Source organism: Myxocyprinus asiaticus, chromosome 17 (assembly GCF_019703515.2).
Source record: "Myxocyprinus asiaticus isolate MX2 ecotype Aquarium Trade chromosome 17, UBuf_Myxa_2, whole genome shotgun sequence".
NCBI lineage: Eukaryota > Metazoa > Chordata > Actinopteri > Cypriniformes > Catostomidae > Myxocyprinus > Myxocyprinus asiaticus.
Genome location: NC_059360.1, coordinates 35,806,365 through 35,830,961, shown reverse-complemented (window position 1 = coordinate 35,830,961; position 24,597 = coordinate 35,806,365). Strand labels below are relative to the sequence as shown.

Below are 24,597 nucleotides of genomic sequence, written 5' to 3'. Positions count from 1 at the left end.
ATGATTTATATGTTTTGTGTCTACGTCTGTGTGTCTAACCTTCAGATAATTGTAGCTGATGATACAGCACAGCGAAATGAGTGTGCAGGACAGCCAGACTGTCTAGATTCATTTTCATGTAGCCACTGTTCTCTTCTGGTTCAAAATACACTGCCTGTGAATACTTGATGCTGTCATTCGTAATGGCAGTCACCACCTTTTCATCATCACATCATCATCATCCATGGATGGTGACACCTAGAAGTTAGTGGGAAAAACAAAGATTAAATGCTAAAGGCTTGGATACACTTGACTGAATGTTTTATTTTATTTTATTATTATTATTTTTTTATATAATTTTCATGATTTTTTTCATGATAGATCCTTTTAATCTAAAGGTATATGATTAGATGCTTTACATGTATTTTAGACAAACATAAACTGTCACACAAAAAAGAGGAGTTGGAAGGAAAGGAAGGAGAGGAAGGAAAGAGAGACAAAAACTGCACACAAGGGAACTCCTTCAACACTGTTTAAAAAGCATCCCAGGTGGTACCTCATAAAGTTGGTTGAGAGAATGCCAAGAGTGTGAAAACACTAAAATATACAATAGTTTTAAATTGTGAAAAGTTTATTGTCATTACATAAGTTCCATATTTTGATATTTGTTATTTAATAGCTTTGGTGTCTTTACTATTTTTCTAAAATGTGGAAAATAGTCATAATGAAGAATAATTGTAACTTTTTTTATCCTTTTTGGTCACTACAAAATTTCTGTACATCCATTTTTATTATTTCATGGTTTTGATGACATTACCATTATTCTAAAATCTAGAAAAGTAGGTGTAAGTATGAATGAGTAGATACAGTTGAAGTCAGAAGTTTACATACACTTCATTAAAGCTCATTTTTTAACCACTCCACAGATTTAATATTAGCAAACTATAGTTTTGGCAAGTCGTTTAGTACATCTACTTTGTGCATGATACAAGTAATTTTTACAGACTATATCACAATTCCATTGGGTCAGATGTTTACATACACTAAGTTATCCACAGTAAAAACGAGTCCTATATCGACATAACCTGAAATGTAAACGTTTGTTTAAATTTTAATTGACTATATCACAATTCCAGTGGGTCAGATGTTTACATACACTAAGTAATCCACAGTAAAAACGAGTCCTATATCGACATAACCTGAAAGGCTGCTCAGCAAGGAAGAAGCCACTGCTCCAAAACCGCCATTAAAAAGCCAGACCACAGTTTGCAAGTGCACATGGGGATAAAGATCTTACTCTTTGGAGAAATACCCTATGGTCTAATGAAACAAAAATTTAACTGTTTGGCCACAGTGACCATCGTTTTGTTTGGAGGAAAAAGGGTGAGGCTTGCAAGCCGAAGAACACCATCCCAACTGTGAAGCATGGGGGTGGCAGCATCATTTTGTGGAGGTGCTTTGCTGCAGGAGGGACTGGTGCACTTCACAAAATAGATGGCATCATGAGGAAGGAAAATTATGTGGATATATTGAAGAAACATCTCAAGACATCAGCCAGGAAGTTAAAGCTCGGTCGCAAATTGGTCTTCCAAATGGACAACGACCCCAAGCATACCTCCAAAGTTGTGGCAAAATGGCTTAAGGACAACAAAGTCAAGGTATTGGAGTGGCTATCACAAAGCCCTGACCTCAATCCAATTGAAAATTTGTGGGCAGAACTGAAAAAGCATGTGCGACCAAGGAGGCCTACAAACCTGACTCAGTTACACAAGTTCTGTCTGGAGGAATGGGTAAAAATTCTAGCAACTTATTGTGAGAAGCTTGTGGAAGGCTACCCAAAATGTTTGACCCAACTTAAACAATTTAAAAGCAATGCTTCCAAATACTAACAAAGTGTATGTAAACTTCTGACCTACTGGGAATGTGATGAAAGAAATAAAAGCTGAAATAAATAATCCTCTACTATTATTGTGACATTTCACATTCTTAAAATAAAGTAGTGATCCTAACTGACCAAAGACAGAGAATGTTTTCCATGACTAAATGTCAGGAATTGTGAAAAACTGATTTAAATGTATTTGGTGTATAATGTGTAAGTAAACTTCTGACTTCAACTGTATGTACAAAAATCAAAACTCACCTTGTAGAACAGGAGAATAAAATGTATGGCAAAAGCCATGAACTGAGCCAACAATTGCATGTTGTAGAAATTCTGGCAAAACAGTTCTGTGGAGAAAATACATACTGCAGGTCATCAGATTACATACAGTTGTCCGACCCCATATGGTCAAACATCTGTGAGTATGCTTGTATTGGGCAGTGGGCAAAACAACAGAGAGAACAAGAGAAGAGGAAAAAACCATAAAGAACCATACCAGCAGTCTGGTCATCTGAGAGCGGATTATTTTCCAAACGGCCGATTCCTGGATTTTACTTTCCTCAGGTTTGGGAGAGCTGAGCTTACTAACTCTCTGCTGAGTCTATTTCCTCGCTCTCTTTTCATCATTTTCTCCACTGGGAAATTAAATTGTATGTCTTACATCACCTGAGAGAGTGTTGCATAACTTGCAAGTGGTTTATCCAACCAAACCATCCACTATGCTTTCGCCCATCCTTGTAATTATGTAAATGTCAAAGCTTATTGAAATGTAATTAAATATGAAACGTTTTTATGTTATTTCTGTGGGAATAACAGTGATTCTCAACTTACAAGTATATTTTATTTTCACGCCCTTTGAATTGTTCAGAGCCTGGGCACCTTTAATGCCCAAGGGAACTGTGGAGAATATTCAAACATTTCTTTACACGTTCCCTGAGTTTCCCGCAGGGTTTTGTAATGATACACTTGAAAGCTGAAAATCAGTGGTATTCCCTGTTAAACAGCAGCAGTATTTCCTCTCATTTAAATGTGTGAGTTTTAACATTATCCCTGGTCTGGAGCACTTATATAGCTTTATCAGTCTCTGAATCCTTCTCCTCCTGCACCTCTTGAAAATCCCTCTCTGAGATTTCCACCTTTTTTTAACATTAACAAAGCAGAAATAAATGGACACAAAGAGACAAAGTGGACACAAATGTACACAACGTACACAATGTATTCACAAAAAAAGTCCACTTAATAAACACAAATGTTCAAAGTGGACACAAATGGCTACACAAATGTTCACTTAGTGGACACAAATGGTCAAAGTGGACAAAACCATTAAAAACAGACAGAAATGTCCACACAAATTTCCACTTAATGGACACAAAAATCCACTTATTAGACATGTTAACAATGGACATAATTATCCACAAAATGTCCTCTTAGTGAACACAAATGTTCAAAGTGGCACAGATGTCTACACAAATGTTCACTTAGTGGACACAAATGGTAAAAGTGGACACAACCATTCAAAACACAAATTTCCACACACATTTCCACTTATTGGACACATGTTAACAACTGACATAAATATCCATAAAAATGTCCACTTAATGAATACAAATGTTCAAGGTGGACACAGATGTCTACACAAATGTTCACTTAGTGGACACAAATGGTCAAAGTGGACACATACATCTAGTTAGTGGGCACAAATGTTCAAAGTGGATACAAATGTCAAGTTAGGGGAGACAAATGTTCAAAGTGGACACAAAAGTCTTCACAAATGTCCAATTCGTGGAAACAAATGTCCAAAAATGAACAACATAACTATTAACTAATACCATGACTGGAAGGATTGCATGTACAATTAGGCAAGACATTTAACCAAAGTGCTTGTGCATTTACAGTAAGTTGACAATAGTATATTCTGGACTATTGACCTGATGTTTAGGTGTGTTTAGAAGTTCATCCAGACAGGCGTGTTGATCACTGCTCAACATCTTGTACTTTCCTCCCTCCTTCTTCAGACACAAGCCGAAAATATCAGCTGGGGGTCCCTGGACACTGCAGACATATCCAGACTCATGCCTCTAAGTTTAACATGAGAAGAAAACGCACACATGTGGTGTGACAGTTATTATCTCTGACTGCTCCTTCTCTGACCCCTGTGACCTCAACTATGGTTGTATCCCAAAGGTCGCCCAAAAGGTTGACCAGTTTCATCTCTTTAACCATGTCAATAATCTATCCACTCAAGAAGATGTGGAAGAGCAGATAGACAAAGCACACCCAAAAAAGAAAAAGTGATAAACAGATGTTCTGGAAAAGGGAGAATATCCCTGAGATGATACCCTTGATGGTTATCTTCTTTGTGTGCTTTCTGATGTTTCTTATGGAGAGAAGATTCATCATGGAGAAACATCTCAAGTCTTTGGTCATCCTGCTGTCTTCAAGGTTTTCAGCCTTTTCTACCTTTTCTTTCTCCTCCTCTTCATCCTTTGCTTTTAGTTCCTCTCCACTCTCTGAACCCGGATATCTGAGCAGCAAACTGCATCTCAAATATAGTGTCTTCACAGAGATCGACAAATAGTTTTATCTTTTCTTTCTCTCCTCCTGTATTCACGACATCAAAGATGAACTGCCGTTTGCTCTCCTTCACCTGAATCAACACACAAATACTTTGAGAACATTCATGAACCCAAAACAGCCTACCATTAATCATTCAAGTTATACAACAGACACTTACAAAAATATTTATACAAGACACACACTATTAGGCCACAAATGTACACCAGTAAATGATCTTCTAATACCTGTGGTTTCTCCCACTGTGTGCGGCTAGATTTGTTGATCTCAAAGTAGACCCTCTCAATCCGTTTCCAGCTACCCATGATTTAGATCCTTTCCAGATGAGGATGGAAGTACTTAAGCACACTGTTCGCCAGCTCCAAATGTTTTTGCAAACAGACATCACTGGGCATGTGCTCAGACAGATTGGTCAGAAGAAGTGCCACATTGAAGCCAATGTCTTTGGCTGGTTCATGAATACGTGTCATGAAATCCGGGTAATCCAAAAGTTCGCTTTCTGCTGTCTCAGCACAGGATAACAGGAATTCAGTCTCTGATTTGGAATGGCTTCCATGGCTTGCTGGAAGTCCTTCTTGGAAATGAGTCCTCTGCCATCTGGCTTCAGAGGGGTCTTTGAGTTTGAGAAACATATAAAAGAACTTGAGGATCATCTCAACATTGCTGGATGATTCTACTAGCATGTCTACCATCTGTTTGCCAATGGTCCCATTCACCACGTTTCTTAGTGACCCAAAGGAGTTTACTGACAGGATAATTACCAATGTCACATTTCTCAAAAGCAGAACAGGAAGAGTATGGAACTGCATGGAAAATGAGAAGGCTTTTTTAAAGTTTTTATGAACATTACTCCTACATTCAAGCATGGAAAGCAGCATTACCACCATGTCTTTTTGTAAGTCTATCAAAGCCTTCAGCAACTCTATCCGGCTGGAATCCTTTAGACACAAAACAACAATTCTGTTTCTTTTATCCACTAGTTTTCTTACATTAGTTCTATGCAATTAATAAACTAGCACATATGGTTTAAGTAATTTGTCCTCAGACCAACCTGAGAAAGCTTCACCTGCATATGGGCAAACACATGAAGGAAGCCCACCACAGGACCAGACTCTGCTGGTTACCTGTACATGCACCCTAAATCACACATTCAAAAATACATTTTAGTGAATGTTAGGAAGACAGGTCAGATCAGGTGATAAATAAGGTGTTTCAAATATTAAGTCACACAACCTCGAAAATCACACACATTTTTAGCTCTTCATTAAGAACAAGGCTCAGTTCCAACTGTAAGTGGCTGTTCACACTGATAAAAAAGCGCTTCATTGTGCAAAATAAAAATAAAAAAAACTTTACATAGCGGCATGAATAGAGAAGAACGCAGGTGTCTTGAGATGTGTTTTTAAGTTAAAATCATACTGAACTTCACACTGGGTCTAAAAATCACAGCCCTCCAGCACAAGATGCTGAAAAAACAGCAAGACTTGGCACAACAGTCAAAGATGTTTGTTTACATAGCATGTTAACATAGGAAAACCGTTGGAAAATAGTGTGAACGGATGCAAAACTGCCTTCGGTGTGAACGGCCCCAAGGAGGTAAGTTGGACCTTAGGATTCTCAGGGTGGGCCGTAAAGTTGGGGGGTCAAGGTATTGTGGAGGCAGGCATGGTAAGTACATTCAAAGAAAAGCTTCTAGAAATGTTTCTGCCATTATATGATGCAAAGTTAGCAAAATGTTGCACAGTATCTCTAAAATTAGACCAAGCAGATTTACAGTTTTTTGCTGAAAACTCATCTCTGCTGACCCATTTAAATATAGTATGTGTGTGTTTGTGTGCATTTACCTGAATGTATTCAGTTAGTGTGTTGAACACCTGTTTGGCCACGCTGATGGCATTCGAGAAGTTGTGCTGACCATGCTCAATCACATCCTTCCCTAATAGGGAACTCCTGCAGATATGAGACCATCCATCATGTTCAGTATCAGACAAAGAAATGGAGGTGGCCTGTCAGCAGTGAATAGTTTATGGCAACATTATTTGGCTACAAGCCCTGTCTCACTGTTTTGGTTCTTTCTCCAAATTGTAAAATTCCATGCTGAAAATCTCAAATGACTCACAGCAGCAAATGTGCACTTTTCAGACCCTGTACATGTACATTACAAACAGACGAAATAGAAAACGTAAGAAAACTAGTGTTTGCTAAATCGTTGGGCTTGCCTGGACCCTGAGCAGATAATCCACAGTGGAGATGATGATGTTGACGGTTGTGTTGTTTCCAGCTTGAGTCCTCCGGTAATTCTGGAAATCTGTGTAGTGAAAATCTGTCTCATACCACTAGTTCTTATACCACAAAGATTGAACACAATAGAAAACTAAACTTTCACATTTGAAACATGGGCTGTTGCATAGATTAATACATAGTGATAAATCTGATTGGGCTTTTCTATTTTGTAGTAAATACCATTAATCTAATATTTTGAATTTGCAGATATTTTTTCCTTTCTCAATGTAATACATTCAGTTCCTCTTTTAAGTACAGAAAACAAATTTTCTCATCTGTGATATTTCAAATATGACAAGTTCTAATCATTATTCAATTCCATTTTAAAAACACTGCAAATACCTTACTTTTTGTTTAAAGTGCTATCTGGATTTTAGTTAAACATTATATATATAATTAGGTGTTAAACAAGTGTATTTCATAAGTTTATGTTATTTCAAGTCACCAAATGTAATTTCATTTTAATACATTATCATAATTTAAAAAAAAAAAAAAAAAAGATATACTTCACCTAACTTGGACAGACCCAGTACTAAAATAATTGTATGAGTGCAATGACAGTTATTCATATCGTATCTTTAATAACCGGTGTTATGGCCTTCTCAAAGAAGCTGAAGGAATCAGAAAAGATCACAGGTCAGTTGTTCATCTGCCATTACCCTGTCACCTAAGAGAGATAGAAAGAGTGAGAAATGTATACAGTAGAGTGCCAATAAAATAAAATATAAATCTTCCTCCTGATAGTTAAATTCATTTTTCAAATAAGCGATTTGTTGTAGATGTCAGTGATGTACCTGAATTTTCCTCAGCACCCACTCCTAAACTCTCTGCTTTGATCTGCCTCTCAAAAGCATTCAAATCCAGCAGGCTGTGACACGCAGAATCACAACACCAACAAACACACAATCCTCTTAATTTTGTATTATACAAACTAACAGAGACACTCAACAGGCACTTCCATTACAGCGAAGAAATATACTGAAGGGGGAAAAAAGTGATATAAAACGATGTTCTTTTCTCCTGATTATACAGAGTAACTTTGAAATTGAACATATGGGCGGAACAAAGCAATTCACCACTTGTAGGTGGTTTGAGGAGCTTTCTGTTAGCATGTCTAGCAATGTATTACCCAAAAACAATCAAACCTGCAAGAATGCATTAGGCCTGCCACACTGTGAAAAAAGCCCACATCTCCCTTCTGTCACAAGTAATCCAACATTTTCTGTAAGGCAAAGGGGTGAGGGGGGAACAGAGAATTCACAAGAAAGAGAATGAACATAAGGAAGTTGTTATATTCCACAGCAAAAGTTGTTTTTGGTGTTAAATGTCAAAACGTTTGGGTTATTATCTACTATAGGTAATCCAGGCTGACCTTTTCAAAATTTACCTGCTGGACAGAAGTGGGTTAAAATTGCAATGCCATGCTTCAATGTGGCTGCCACAATAGGTCCCATATCACCTGGTTCATAAAACACCAAATCCAACTTCATCTTCAGTAGCATAAAATTTTAGCACTGAAAATAAGAAAAGTCAGATCCAGATGACTCAAGATATCAGGATATAAGTAAGATAAGTAGGATAAGTATATCCACTGTAAGGATATACAGTGGCAAGAAATTAGAGGAATTAGCTAGTTTTCTGCATTCATTGGTCATAAAATGTGATCTCATCTTCATCAAATTCACAAGTATAGACAAACACAATGTGCTTAATCTAACAACACACAAACATAATATTTCATGTCTTTATTGAACACATCCCATTAAACATTCACAGTGCTGTGGAAAAAGTGAACCCTTGAATTTAATAACTGTTAAATCCTCCTTTGGCAGCAATAACCTCAACCAAGCGTTTCCAGTAGCTGCGGATTAGACCTGCACCATTCAGAAGGAATTCTGGACCATTCTTCCTTACAGAACTGCTTCAACTCAGCCATATTCTTAGGATGTCTGGTGTGAACAGCTCTCTTGAGGTCTTTCCATAGCATCTCTCTTGGGTTAAGGTCTGGGCTCTGACTGGGCCACTCCAAAAGATGGATTTTCTTTTTTTTTGTAGCCCCTTTGTAGTGGATTTACTTCGATGTTTAGGGTCATTGTCCTGCTGCATCACCCAGCTTCTACTGAGCTTCAGCTGGCACACAGCCAACCTGACATTATACTGTAGGATATCTTGATAAACTTGAATACATTTTTTCCTCATTGATGGCAAGCGGTCCAAGCCCCGCAGCACCAAAGCAGCCCCAAATCATGATGCTCTCTCCACCGTAGGGATGATGTTTTCATGTTGGTATGCGAATAAGCCATACCTAGTGCTGTGTGTTCTTCCCAAACAATTTAACCTTAGTTTCATCAGTCCACAAAACAATATCCCAGTAGTGTTGTGGAGTGTCAAGGTGGCCTTTGGCAAAGTTCAATCATGAAGCAATGTTTTTGTTGCAAAGCAGCGGCTGCCTTCATGGTGTAGAAACTCATAAACAGAAATGTTAAACAGTTCAGATGATTCCTTCAAGTCTTTAAATGTCACTCTACCTCTTTGAGCATTCTGCAGTGTGCCCTTTGAGTCATCTTAGCTGGTCGGCCACTTCTAGGGAGAGTAGCCACAGTACTAAATCGTCTCCATTTATAGACAGTTTTTTCAAACTGACAGATGAATATCTAAGCTCTTTGAGATAACTTTGTAACCCTTTCCAGCTTTATACAAAGCAGCAATTCTTGATCTTAGGTCTTCTGTGATCCCTTTTTTGCGATGCATGGTCCACGTCAGCAGATGCCTCTTAAAATGCTGTTTAAAATAGTTTTAGATAGTTTTAATAGTATAGGACTCTGCTGACAATGCTTGAAATTCCATTTCAACTACCCACATAACTTTGCATAAAGTTTATTTAGAGCAACAAAATCAATGAAAACAAAAAGTTGGCCAGAATGTGCGCAAAAGTGAATAAAAGTTAAACAATTACAGATTTTAAATAGGGCCTTGTAGCGGGTTCACATGATGGGCAAGGAGGAAGCTGGGACCGCCTTGACAACATGTAGACATTTTCTTTACACTTAAACATAAAACAACTCCACGTGCTGCTTCCCCGCAGACACGTCGAACACGCAAACACATATTCATGCATCTCCCTCTCTCCCTGTCTGCCACTGTCTCGTCTCCTTAAATACTCCTGCCGCCTCTCACTGAAATGCGAGACCGGTGTGGCACACAGGTGGAACTCATTCACCACTTATCTTCCTGGCCTCGCTCTGCCCAGACGCCACTAGGCCCCACCTTGCTTGCCACAGGACTGTAAAAACATCTTAAAATATATATTTGTAAATAAATGTAAAGAATAAACACATACCTCTTAGAGAGCAGAGATCTTTGCAAATAGGATGGTTTGGTTATTTTCCAGATTAATTGCTCATTTTCACTGAGTTTTTTGCTACTTTATATCTGCAATGTTTAAATTCCCTCACAAGCAGATTAGCCTATTCTTGAGAAAACATGAAAAGCACTAATGATCTGACAAGTGCTGTTCCTGCTATCCTTTACACAAAATAAGCCTAAAGACTCAAACAGCCACAAAGCAATATTTATTCCTGCGTTTCTGTCAGGTGTGAGCATTAGTCAGCGATTATTCAAATCACAAAACCATTTGTTAATTTGTTGAGTTAATTTTAAACTTAATGTTGTTTTTAGTTTTCACCATCATTGTGATTTGTATGTTAAATAATCAGTTTCATGCGCGTTGAACGCTCGAGTGTGTGCGCGATACAGCTGCAGAGAATATCAAAATAAAAGTCATCGATGTTTCGTAATCTTGTTCATTTACTTTGCTCGTGTTCGTGGGGGCCTCCCAGGCACGTCGGGGCCCTAGGCAGCCGCCTGTATCACCTTGTGATGAGGAGGAGAGAGAGAGCCACATGCAGCTGCTGTGTGTGCACGTTTGTGTTTTGTCTTTGTTTTAATTTTACATTAAACATTACTTTGATGGTTCGTCTGGTTCCCGCCTCCTCTTTTCCCATTTTAACCCCAGTTACACTGGTGCCGAAACCCAGGAAGGAAGAGGGATGCACTGTTGTGGAGTCCTCACCACTACCAGCCGACCGAGGAGCAGCCACGGCCGTCTGTCCGGGGATGGAGGCATCACTGTCGACACCTGAGGATCTGAGACACTCTGCCGTCCCCCCATATATTTAAAAAAAAAAAAAAGAGAGAAAAGAGGGGGAGGAGCATGATCGTTTGTCCGGGGCCGGAGGACCTACAACCGTCCACCAGGGGAAGAGTGAGTTGTCGTCCGCCAGAGGTCGGGGAGTGGCTGAGGGCCAGGCAACAGCGTATCTGGGCGCTGGCAAACCAGGTATTTCCCCGCTCTCCTTTCTCTCTCGCTGCCGCCCCATCTTGATCCTTCCCTCTCCTCTTTTTTTTCCCCTCCCCTTGTCCCCCTTTTACATATTGAATACATCATTCAAACTTTCACATAATTAGAGAAAGTGGAGAGTTATATAACAGACTTGACGATTGTTCAAAATATATTCTAGTAGAGCCTTTGTCTTGTGTTTTGTTGTTGTTGCTGCTGTTTTTTTTATTTATTTATTTATTTATTTTTTATTCTTTCTTGATATCCAGGATTAACAGGATTTGCCTAATGTCTTTACATTGATACTGTTTAAATGTTGTTTTGATTTGGTATTTTCCTGCTTTTACTATTTCAATTACAGCTCTTTCTACTAAAATAACCTAATACCAAATCAGACAACGAGACCATTTCATTTCACATAAGTCCCATAGCTAATCTCATATGATTTCAGCCCATCTTCATCCTGATTTTCCTCACTTTAGCAACTCTGCAAAGACATTACAATTTAGCCTCATAGCTACATAAGGTTTTTGTGGCAAAAACGGCAAACTTTGCACAGGAAATGCAGATAAGTCCCAACAGTGCTTCTTACCTTGTCCATGATATCAGCATAGCACAGTTAGCCGTGAAAAGAAATGAAAAGAAAGTAGAGAGTTAATATTGGCCAGATTGCTTGATACAGTTCTACTCATTAGGTTTTGGAACAGAGCTAAAACATGTACACTAAAAAAAACTTGCAAAATAAATATTATAATCTGCTTAAAAGTTTAAAATGGGTTTATTTGCATTGATCTACACAGAAAACACACAAATGCATGAATTCATCTCATACACATACACATCTTCTCTCAGTCAGGGCACTTTGACTGAAGAGATTGATAAGCTGAAGAAGTGGATCAATCTTTTTGCTCTGCTCCACTCCCTGCTTCACAAACACTACATGAGCTGCTTTCTGATAGGTAAAAATTTCTATTACCATAAAATCTAAAAAAGCTCTAGGTGAAAAATACATTTAAAAAGTGAAAAATTATAGTCAAGCATTATCAGGGAACACAGCAAATCAAAAACACGCTTACAGCTAAATCCCCAGTCAGTCTGTCCACAGGCAAGTCAAGTTCTGCCTTCTGCCAGACTCTTTCAAAACCCTGCAGGAAGAGATTCACTGCTCTGTGCCTGCAGAAGACAAATCTACAGCAAAATACAGCAATTGGGTCTTATTCACTAACCGTGCATATGCATATTTTTGAGCATAAACCTGTATGCGAACAGTTTCATTCCAGAAAAATTTGATTCATCAATAAGTTCACACCCAATTTAAAAAAATAAAATAAAAAAAATATGGTATAAAATAAAAAAATGGGACATACAAACACAATTTGTGCATCGATGCCAATATCCGATTATTTAGAACAACTTCTGCCAATACCAGTAGTTTAGTGGTTCTGCTTTTTTATGTTACCTTGTTTCAAATCACTGATAATTACACAACATGAAAGGAAATTGAAATACATATTTTTTTCTATGTCTCTACATGTCTTCAGACATGTTTCAGAGTAACTTGTCTCAGTCATGAACAAAACACCTAAACAAAAATCACATTATTGACATTCACATTCCTTATAACCTCGTTTTGGGCTCACTTTAAGTTAAGATTTCGTAATGTTTTCAGATACCGATGTTTGGCTGATACATCTGTGTATCTGTATTTAGAGAGTACAGGTCTGTATAAAATTACAGGTAATTATGTGTAGTCTATTTCTGTATAAAAGGCTTTTTGTTTCAACTGGTTTTGAGAATAGCACACTTTACTCGAAAATCAGAGATATTCCCCAAAGGGGCACCCAAAAATAAAAAGTCTGATAAGTGTCTACTTTACCTTAAAATTTCACATTCTGAAAGTGAAAGTGGAGATTAATGGTAAAAAAATGACTTAAATATTGATCTGTTTTTTACCCACACTTATCGCTTCTGAAGATATGAATTTAACCACTGGAGTCATATGGATTACTTTTATGCTGACTTCATATGCTGTCTGAGCCTTCAAAAAGTCTAGTCACCTTTCACTTGCATTATAAGGACCAACACAGCTGTGATATTCTTCTAAAAATCTTTGTTTGTGTTCTGTAGAAGACAGACAGTCATTCACATCTGGGATGGCATGAGGGTGAGTAAATGATGAGAATTTTCATTTTTGGATGAACTATTCCTTTACTCAATATTAGAATGACGGCATGAACAAAATCATGTGTATACACGTGTCTGTATGAGTCTGGCAAAAATTTTATGCAAGCATCTTTTCTGCGCACATACATTAAAACACTTCATTATTAGTGAATGAGTCCCATTAAAACTGGTTTCAGGCCACTGTAATATTTGGAGATGACAGAATGTCATCTTTGTTTTAGACGTAGTAATAACATAAGTAATTCTGCTGCCTCTCAGGTTTTATCACTTGGGTAATTAATAATTTAATATGTATGTTAAATGGCATTATCGTAACACTCTGACGTTCTTTGCAGCATACCTGGGAAGATTGTATAAAGGAGCCACTCTCAAACACGCCACTACAGCCCGTTTCCTCTGATTGGATAGCACCTTATAATAACAATATTGCTTCAAGTGAACACACTGTCCAGCAGTGTGTACTATTATTAACACCAAGATCATACGTTTGAAAGCACAAACAAACAGATACAGCAGTGTGAATGCAGTGTAAGTTGTTTTGGATAAAAATGTAATCCAAATGTATAAATGTTAACTGTACAACAAAAAAGCCTGTGCAACAAGATATGTAGAAATAGTTATTGCTTTGCATCTGTTAAAATAACACTGATCAAAGTTCCCTAAAATTTCTAAAAGTTCCTGCAATTCATTTGCAGTCAAACCAGATCCAGGTGGAAAAGGACACGGGCAATGTTTAAAACCCTCAACACTGAGGGGATCAACTATGCCTTCACACAGATCCTGATAAAGCAAAAAACAAGACAAGTGAGGTGAGGAGTCTCAAATTGGCATTTTCACAGAACATTTTCAGCAGATATACAGGTTTTCTCTTGGTTCACCTGTTGCCGGTTGCTTTGAATAAATTATCTGACCTCATCCTCTGTGTGTCTCTAGAAACACATTAATGTTTCAGATGTCAGGAAAATATATTACAATATTTTCAAGCTGAGAAATTGACTGATTCTGCAAACATTGTCATTACTGATCAGCATGAACAGCACCCGTACCTGATAGAAATGCTTTTTGGCCAGGGTGACCAGGCCCTGATCGCCATGGCAACATCCATTCTGTGCAACAGAGAGCAGTTTTTTTGGCACAGCAATAATGAGAGGTGAGTGTGGAGTAACGATCACCCTTCCTTTTTATCTTCCTCCTCTCCTGGTCACAAACCCCTTGCTTTTGGAAAATAATACAATTTAGTTTCATTCGATATTATTTATCAACATAAATAGGTTGAATAATGACTCAGGGGTTCATTAAAATCTATGAGGGCCCCTAGGTTTACAGGCCAAAGATTAATTTCTTGTTAAAGAGTGAAAAATTAGGGCAAATAAAACCTGATCACAATTGAGAGAAACCACAGAGTCCAAAAGGTGCTACATGGTCATCTACAGAGGTAATGAAGGGAAAAATTGGTTCTTAATGAAGGATAAATATTTGTAAGATGAAGAGAGACCTTGGCAATCGCATCTTTGCTTCTGTTTATGTGGAATGTCATGTTGTTGATTTCATTTTGAACAATGTAGTTCAGTTCTTCCCATTTGAAATTCTATAAAATTAAATTTAAAAAATTGGAAGTGTGTTAAAGATAAAATGCAGGAATGCACAAGATTCAAGGATGTCAATTATGATTTCTCGTTACCATTTTTTTGAGAACGAGTACTCGTCGACACCTAGTACTATACCTGTTTTTTGTTTTATTATTTTTCTGAAATTCCATATCAACAATTTATTTCAATTTTATTATCAAAATGGTGTTTAAATAAATGAATTCATTAACTTTAATCAAATGAAAATATAACAAATCATTTTTAACATAATATTGTATTATTTTTATCAAATTAAGTGGTTTTATACAGCACAATCAAAAATACAACATTGGAGTTATAATTTGCCAAATAAAAGTGCTGCATAGAGTATTACAGATTTGAAATTTTGCTTAAATATAATACAATTACTATTGATTTATTATTAATAGTAGTTGTATAACAATGAATATTACATACCTACTGTATACAGTAGTGATCTATTTCTCTCCTACTCTTTGCGTATCGGGACATCCCTAATGATTTTTATTTTGGTCATTCAGTAATGACCTCTTCACTTACTGTACGAAAGTTACTTGTATTGTTTGTCAACAACAAATCCAAATGTTTAACCTACACAATAATCAAGTTTATTTATTTGACATTTTTAGAGATTGATAATTGTGAGGACACATGTTCCCTTTTATGTGGACATTTTATATCCATTTCATATTTTCCCTGAGGTCCATTTATAACGTTAGTCCAGAATAATATTTTTCCCATTCTTTCTTAATACTTCACTGCAACTTCAAAAGCTTATTTGAATAAGGTGTCAAATAGGCTTCGTTGATGTGTAAATGATGGTGGCTATGTGTCGTATTCTGGATTTGTTGCAGCTTAAGTTTCAATAGATGGTCTTTTTAGACATTGGAGGGAAGTTTTCAGTTCAGAAACTTACAGTATATTTGCATAACACATCAAATTCTTTGGCCTCTTTAAAGCATTGATATTAGACATCAGAAGTGTGACTGAGAAATGCTCACATGATTTACCCAGAAAATTAAGACTTCAGCTACAAGGGTGAAGAGCCTTCTGGCATCTATGTTAACCTCAATTAGCCAACACATTCTAATGAACAGAAGAAATTAACCAATTAGAGTGGAGATAGACTAAGGGGCCAATAAACAATAATCAGTTTAAATATTTGAAAACTGATTGTATTCAGTTCAAAAACAAACGCTGTTTCTCACCTGTGGAGGTCTACAAATGGAATGAGTAAAGGGTCAAATGTGTAAATATCTTGCACCAACCCTGTAAACCTTTCCTGGATGTCTAACTCCTGCTCTGAGACATCACCATGCCCCTCTGTTTTCAAATGCTCCTCCTCCAGCAGCATTGACTCCATCCTCTTCCTTAACTTTTCCATCAGAGGCAGGAAGTGGCTCTCCAGTAGGTCTGGCTCTGCTGTGCTGATGATCGGCTGGGCAAACACTAAAGGAAATTCACTTGCTTTGTTTTATGTTATCTTTGAAGTTGAATTTGTACTTTCAAATTTCAAAATATGGGCAGATTTGTTTCCACTATAAACTTTACAACTAAATTTCTAAAGCTTTTGTTTTGTTCTAAAACAATGTTTCAATGTCAGATTAAATCTCAGAAATTTATTTTAGTTAATCATAATCGAGTTTAATTAAAGGTGCAGTATGTAACATTTTTCATGTAATATTTGCCTTTTTTTGCCAATGTGTGTATTGGTTGTAACGCAACTTAAAAAATGAGCCCTTTCTGGACTTCCTAGGTTGCCTATTAAAGACTGAAGACTGATTTTCATGTGAAGGGAGCGGGTCGGTTTTGCCTGGAAAATCCAAAAGATGTGACGTTTATGCGCGCTCCCAAGATCCTTGCCTCAGTGAGTCTCTTTCGCTATTCAACAGCGACAACAAACTGCAACACTAGGTAACGTTATCTTAGAGATGGAATCCAGCAAACGGCCAGCTCCCAGTACAACACCGACTCCTACACAAACTTTAAAAACAATAAATAAATGTAGCTACTGAATCCCATCTGGCTATGCGGGAACGTGATCGAGCGAAAACTAGAGGGAACATCAGCAGGGCATTTGATTCCTGGAGGGACCTTCGTTCGGTTTTGGGGATCAAAACCGACCCTCAATTGGCGTTCTTCTTATTGGACAGGTAAGCTTACATAACTGCAAAGCATGTGAAATATAGTGCCATAAGGATTGATCTGTGTAATTTTTGCTAAGGGCCAGCTAACACTGACGAATTGCAAGCTACCTTGCTTCGTAACTTTCAAATAATTTCAACGATCTTCTCTTTATTCTAAAAGTCAGGTATACAGGAAAAATGTAAGCAAATACGCTGGTTTCTTGATCGTAGTACAACATGACATACAAACCCAACAATAGTGCAACATAACAGTGCAGTGCAACAGTAAACTGTCTGGTATAGTTTGGTAGTATGTAGCTGTAAGTGTGTATCAGTATGCTATGTTAGCTGCTAAGTAGTTTTAGTTTAATCTCAAAGTTTGTAGTAAAACAATCATAACTGTGTAATTTTAATTATGCTACCTCATCTGTCGGCATGATGCCGGTGGATCACGTTCAGTCTCTTTGTACATTACATTATTGATTTGGCCGATGCTCACTCGCTAACGTCACTATGGAGTGTGTGCACGAGCGCGAGCATGAGCAACAGGTAGCTGGCTGCAGTTCACTTAACGTCCACAGGTGTCATTAATAACAAGGCCTTTAACTTCTCTTAGGAGAACCAACTAACCTGCAAGCTATTTCATCCAAGCCCTATCTGCAGTCCCCAGGTGGGAATGGATGATGGAAAGGATGTGACCCTTTAGAGAATTAGTTTGTTGGGATGTGACAGAGGAACAGTTCCCATCCTTGGGTGTCAGGTTACCAGCTTCCCCCTATCGAGAGATGTAACTACACAACAGAGTCACCTCTGTGACCCTTGTTAAAAGGGCGTGGCATGAAGCTAACCCCGCCTCTGCAAGCTCTTCAACCTCTGAAAAAGCTTCCTGCAAAAAGGACAGGAGCCTGCAGGTTCTCTCGGCTAGAAAGAACACAATCAACATCGGTAAGGTAAAAGTATGTAAGGCAACAGAGATATTTAAGTGTTGTGTGTGTGTGTGTGTGTGTGTGTGTGTGTGTTTAACTTTTCTTGCCTTTACATACATTCTCTTCATTAGTCACAGTGTCAGAGGGGGAATGAAGGTCATTCAGCTCCAAGAAACACACAGGAAAGGCTGCAGATAATGCAGCCAGACACTCCCCTAGGACCAACCTATGACTATCAAAACAAAGATAAAGAATGATTGACAGATAAAGAACAAGCCAAGACCTGAGCTACTATCAAAGGATTGCAATGTTCCAAAAGACAAAACTGAAGACTAATAGAGCACTACACAATAAGATATAATAAGAATAAATAAAAGGGTTAGAGCAATACCTCTCAATGAAGGTACCATTACAGGTGCCAAGAATGTAGAGACTGCTGAGGATCCTGTAACAGTAGGCCAGCACTTCATCCACTGAAAGAAAAAAACACATATTACATAGTAATAGATGTGTTATTAATGTGATATAACTATTTATAAACATTGGTGATAGAGATCATGGTGATCTTCCGTATTTATTTTACATACTGAAGAAAACACACTACCTTTGAAGTATGGGTGACATCTGTATTTATTTTTAATAAATCAAAACTTCCAAATCTTCAAATTTACATTTTAGCTTCTTCAAAGTAGCAATCTTTGCCTAGCATTCTCTCAACTAGTTTCATAAGGTATCAGGCTGGAATACTTTTTAAACAGTATACTTTTTAACAGAATTAATTATTTATAAATACACTCACTGAGCACTTTATTAGAATCAGATGTACACCTCATTCTAGGGCTAGGCAATATGGCCAAAAAATAAAATCTAGATTTTTTTCAAATGTAAGGACGATTTACGATTCTCAATTCAATTTTCCTACATTTAATGGTATTTTTCAAAAAAGTAACTCCAACATGATTCAGATAGCATGTTCCTTATTAGAATGCAAGGCATTCCTTATAGAAAACAAAAGGTGTGTAACAGAAATGCAAAAAAAGTGCAACACACAGAAAGTTTTCAACAGCATAAAAGTAAAAGAAATTAAAATCTAATTTATTTAAAATAACACTGATGTTCAGAAATAAGTATAAAATAAGAAAACTACAAAATACTTCAAATCCGATTTAGGTATTATTTTTATCTAAATATGATACAGGTCAGGAGTTTCAGTTAATGTTCACATCAACCATCAGAATATAGAAAAAATGTGATCTCAGTGATTTCAACCGTTGCATGATTGTTGGTGCCAGATGGGCTGGTTTGAGTATTTCTGTATCTTCTCATCTCCTGGGATTTTCATGCACAACTGAATGATCTGAATATAAAGAAGTGACTAAATTACAAGTGTTTGTACCAAACAGATAGATTCTGCATCTGGCTAGAGCTCCAAGTTTACAGAACAAACTGAAAGGATGACAGGAGAAAGGATGAGTATAAGAGAAGAAATGAGGGAAATAACAAGACGGATGGAACAGAAAATATACAATAGCAAAAGCAGCAAAAGTGAACATAGAACAGGGTTTGAGCCCAGACATCTCATATACCATACTTTAGGGCTTGACAATAAATAAATACATAAAATAGAAGTTAAAAATAATTTTCAAAAATCAAAAATTACATAATTATTTACTCACTGTCATTCCAAACTTGTATTACAGTATGTTTTTTTCTTTCATGGAACACAAAAGGAGAAATTGAGGATGGATGTCAAGATTTTTCACAAAGCTATAGTATGATTCCTGAACACTTGTAATACTGCACAGAAGTCGAATGGACCATTTTCATAATAGTTTTAGAGCACTTCTATAAATTTTTGAGGCTTGAAAGCCTTGGTCCACATTTATTGTCATTGCACAGAAAGGAGCGACCAGTACAGTTCTTTTCTGTTGTATGCAAGAAAGAAATTCATATGAGTGATTGGAGTGACACAAGTAAATATAGACTAAATTTTAATTTTTGGATAAACTATTCCATATATATATATATATATATATATATATATATATATATATATATATATATATATACACACACACACACATACATTATTTTTTCATGGTTTTCTTCATCTATGAATGCAAGATGATGTAGAAAACAGTCCTTAATACTGAGCCTTGTCATTCACAGACACACACACGTCTGTCAGTGTAGTCTGTTTTCACTAATTACCTGGTCACCGTTTCTTTCTCTTTGTTGGAGCACTGAAAATCATCTCTAAGGGAAGACAGGAAGTAAAGGTAGTGATTTTTGAAGTATTGATCAACCAGTGGCAATACAACCTGGGACAGAAAAAACAACAGTGAAGTTTGAATAAACAGAATAAAAACAAGTCATCTGCTGTATTAGAACTAGAACCTTCAAGAAATGTTCATTTAAAATGACAGCGAGATGTTTTAGCTTTGAAGTGAACGTTTTTAGTGCACATTAATGAGATGGATGGTCATGTGGAGGTCAGGGAACTGCTGACCACTATTATTGAACTTTGCATGGAAAAGAAAGCCTTTTAACTGACAGGCAGTATATTGTCTCAGAACAGCGGGAGATACCATCACACAAAGCAAAACATGACGTCTAATCAATTACAAGATCGACAGTGACATGAACCTCACAAATGTCTGATTGCAAAAACAACATAAAAGCCATAATTATCTGCACTTACACAAATTGACTATGACAACTACAATTCAAGTTAAAAATACTGTGTAAATGTTCATCTTGTTGCTTTCCACAAGTTGAGATTTTTGTGTGATTACAATGTAAGATTCAATACACAGTACTCAATTCCCAATCCTCAAAATACACATTTGCTGTCACTTAAAGAGAATCCACAAATCCATTATATGGTTGCTTGGAGATCAAATCAGGCAGTTGTTTAAACAAGTCTGTCATCTTGACTCGGTCAGCTGCTTTCCTGCGATGAATTCTCATGGCTTTCAGTACAAAAGGTCTGATCCAAATTTCTGATGCCTGACCTTAATGAAGAAATAAATGTGCTGTTCCTGGGGAACTTTCTCAGTCTTGTTAATCTGCCCTTTAGCTTAAACAACCTCTGCAAAACAAACACATGAAATGCAAGTTCTTTAGAAAGAAGATACCTAGGCTATGTTTTAATGTTCTTCTGAGAAGCCACCACAAATATTTGCTTTCAGATACTTTCTTACTTCCATGGAACAAAAAAAAGAGAGGCCACATCCACACTAATGTGTTTTCGGTTGACAACGCATTGATTTTGCCAAGTTTTACACCTCTCATTCAAAAGAAATGCCATTTTCCTCCACCGAAAATGGGGACTTTTGATTATACTCTCTAGTACGGCATACTTTGGAAAACATTAGGAAACAATGACTTTAGAAAATGACATTGCAAAGAGCAGTGCCTTCAAAACATCTCCTTTTGCGTTCCACGAATGAAAGAAATGCAAACATGAGTGTGAGTAAACTGATTTTTATTCAAATATTGGGCCAAATGAGGATGTGCTAGTGTGTGCCAGGGCCAGTTGCATTCCCACTGTCACTTCCAGGGCTTCATCGTGCCTCTTTGGGGCTTTCTTGGGGCCAACGACAAAGCACCTTTGGCCCGCCAATTACCCTTGGGCCAAAGAAGGTCATCTGGGGATTGAGGCGGGGTCAATGTCAAAGGCGGAGTTTAGCTGAGTCAGGTCTCGCTTTCCACCAAGCAAACACCAAAATAAGCAAACAAACGGCAGCTTTAGTCTCCACCATGTTCATTTTAAGGGGTAGCAAGTCTCCAGAGTCTGATACCTCAGCTTGAGCTTCCCTTTTGCTTGTGAAATGGGCGGGGTGTGTCAAGTTATCACCAGGGTGGCTTATTAAGGGCGGGTTTTAGGGCAATGCTGAGGGGCTGTTGGCCCGATGGTGGGAACGCAGATCAATTTTGGCTATTGGCCCTTGCTGACCAATTGATAGCCCTGGCTCGCACTGGAATGATTGTTGAAATGTGACTAATGAGGCCTTGAAATTCTTGCACATTTGCATCAAACAAGAGAAGTGTGCTGCCCATTTTGAGATCACCAAATGCCTAATGTGTAAGTCTAAATAACTAATTGGAGCGAAGTGGAGAGGAGATGGTGGAACAGCGGGAATATTTAAATGTGTCTAACCCAGCTCTAGTAACTGCTCCTTAGCTTGCTCAGTGAGACAGAGGACTTGCTGGAGCAGGCCGTAGGCAAAGCGGCTGGCAATCGCTGGAGAGTCGGCATCTGCAAACTTTGATCCTATGCAGTGAGAATGCAGTCAGTGAAAGGAAATGGACACTTAAAAAGCATTGTGGTCATACTAGTATTGAACAGCAGGGAAAAGTCCTTACCTATTCACGGAGTACCCATTAATGTGGAAGAATTTAAGAATATCTTGAGCTTTGTCTCTGACTCTTTAACATTCAAAGCATCATATGGTACAAGCAAGCAATGATTGCCCCCTCCTGGACAAAGAAAGTTACAGCATTATCAGCATCATCACTGACAAAAATTTTAGGTATGCCAATTTTGACTTTCAGACAATCCCCATGGTAAAAAAGAGAAATAAAAAAAATACATTAGATTTAATTACATTTTTGTGAGAGAATGTCTACACTTTGTTTTAAGCCTTTACTGGGCTCTCCTTTATTATTTAGTTTATCCCTTACTTAGTGAAAAGCAGATAACATTTTGAACAGTATAAATTATAAACAGCAATATCAAGGGTTAAAAATTGTTTATTTTCATCACCCATACCTGTACAGTGCACCTACCCCTAAAACAGTATTGCTATTTCACTGTGTGCTGCTTCACTGTAAGACGCAGGTGGAAGCAGGAACCCTAATGAAATTTACTGCATCATCTGTAATACACACCTTTACTCTCCAGTTCCTGCAGTTTCTTCACAGGCCAGATGTGATGATAATTCTCAGCCATGGCCTTCAAAACCTGAAAGAAAGTACATTTCATTTCTCTTTTTAATCCTTCTAATGTACAGAGCTGGCTAGCACTTTCTAGAATTACTAATGTTCTGTTATTTGCCCAACTCCAATTTTAATAAATCACAAAAAACAAATGTATCATTAGTCAAATCAGCAATTAGTTATTCATATATTGTATAATCTCTGATTTCATCTGTAGGATTTATTTAGATTTAAGTGCAGGGCTTTATATAATGGGGAGAGATTTTTGAGACTCTCCATAAACTGCAGTGAAAAGTGTAAAAGGCAGAGTATGTCTCAAATGGTCCATCTAGCAGTTTATCATTGTGACAACTAAAGACTTAAGATTAAGGAATTTACATTAAAGGGATAGTTCACCCAAAAATAAAAATTATCTCATCATTTACTCACCCTCATGCCATCACAGTTGTGAAGGGCTTTCTTCAACAGCAGAACACAAATTAAGATTTTTAGAAGAATATCTCAGCTCTGTAGGTCCATACATTGCATATGAATGGTGATCAGCAATTTAAAGCTCTAAAAAGACACAGACAATTGTAATAAAAGTAATCCATACGCTTCCAGTGGTTAAATAATGTCTTTTCTCCCCAATTTGGCATGCCCAATTCCCAACGCGCTCTTATTCCTCGTGGCTGCACAGTGACTCGCCTCCATCCGAGTGGCAGAGTATGAATTTCAGTTGCCTCCGTTTCTGAGACAGTCAGCCCACGCATCTTGTCACATGGCTTGCCTAGCGCGTTACCGCGGCATCCACGCACAACTTACCATGCACCCCACCGAGAGCCAGAACCACCTTATAGCGACCACGTGGAAGGAAACCCACGTGACTCTACCCACCCTTGCAATCGGGCCAATTGGTTGCTTTGGAAGCCTGGTTGGAGTTACTCAGCACTCCCTGGATTCTAAATCGTGATTCCAGGGGTGGTAGTCAGCGTCTTTGCTTGTTGAGTTACCCAGGCCCCCTAAATAATGTAATTAAAGAGATACAATCACTTTGGGTGAGAAACAGATCAATATTTAAGCCCTTTTTTGCTATAATTGATTACTACCAGTCGCTCTCCAAAGCGCGTCCAAGGGGGTCTCATTCACGCTGACTCTCGAGTGACGTAAGCCACTGGCATGTTTAAATGAAAGCAAAACCAATGAAGCTTGTGAACAGCGTTCTTTTGTAAACAAATTGTGCTGCACTTCCGGTTGTATCGCGCCATTTCTCTCGTGATCATGCCATCGCGCTTACGTCACGCGAGAAGCAGCGTCACCCGAGTGCCCTAGTGAACGTGCATCTGAGAGCGAATGGAAGTAAACAATTATAGCAAAAATTACTTAAATATTGATCTGTTTCTCAACCAAAGTGATCGTTTCATTTTAGAAGACATTAATTTAACAATCGTATGGATTACGTTTACTACGATTGTCTGTGCTTTTTGGAGCTTTTATTAAGTGCTGATCACCATCCACTTGCATTTTATGGACCTATAGAGCTGTATATTCTTCTAAAAATCTGTGTGTTCTGCTGAAGAAAGAAAGTCATACACATCTGGGATGCATAAGGGTGAGTAAATTAGAGAATTTTCATTTTTGGGTGAACTTACCCTTTAAAGAGTCTGTCTGGTTCTCACTTACATACTGATCCCAGTACAGAGTGACACTGCTGGTGTTCACAGACTTAAGACTGAATGTTGAGGCTCCTTCAAAGAACAGCTATTGGAAGAAAAAAAGG

The 24,597-nt window shown here is 37.7% G+C and overlaps 1 long non-coding RNA gene and 1 pseudogene across 2 annotated transcripts; both read right to left on the bottom strand.

Moving 5' to 3' along the window:
* Positions 1–121: 121 nt before the first annotated feature.
* LOC127454976 (ryanodine receptor 2-like) lies at positions 122–5,319 on the bottom strand (annotated as a pseudogene).
* A 10,527-nt stretch (positions 5,320–15,846) lies between these two features.
* On the bottom strand, positions 15,847–22,136 carry LOC127455120 (uncharacterized). 2 transcript variants are annotated; one of them, XR_007899638.1, is made up of 8 exons: positions 22,060–22,136; positions 20,912–20,988; positions 20,109–20,218; positions 18,289–18,370; positions 18,015–18,129; positions 17,602–17,892; positions 16,114–16,294; positions 15,847–15,931 (listed from the first exon to the last, which is right to left on the bottom strand). It is a non-coding gene; the product is annotated as an uncharacterized LOC127455120 (long non-coding RNA). The 2 variants fall into 2 exon arrangements; XR_007899637.1 differs by having other exon boundaries at positions 15,890–15,931; positions 16,054–16,294.
* Between the last annotated feature and the right edge of the window lie 2,461 nt (positions 22,137–24,597).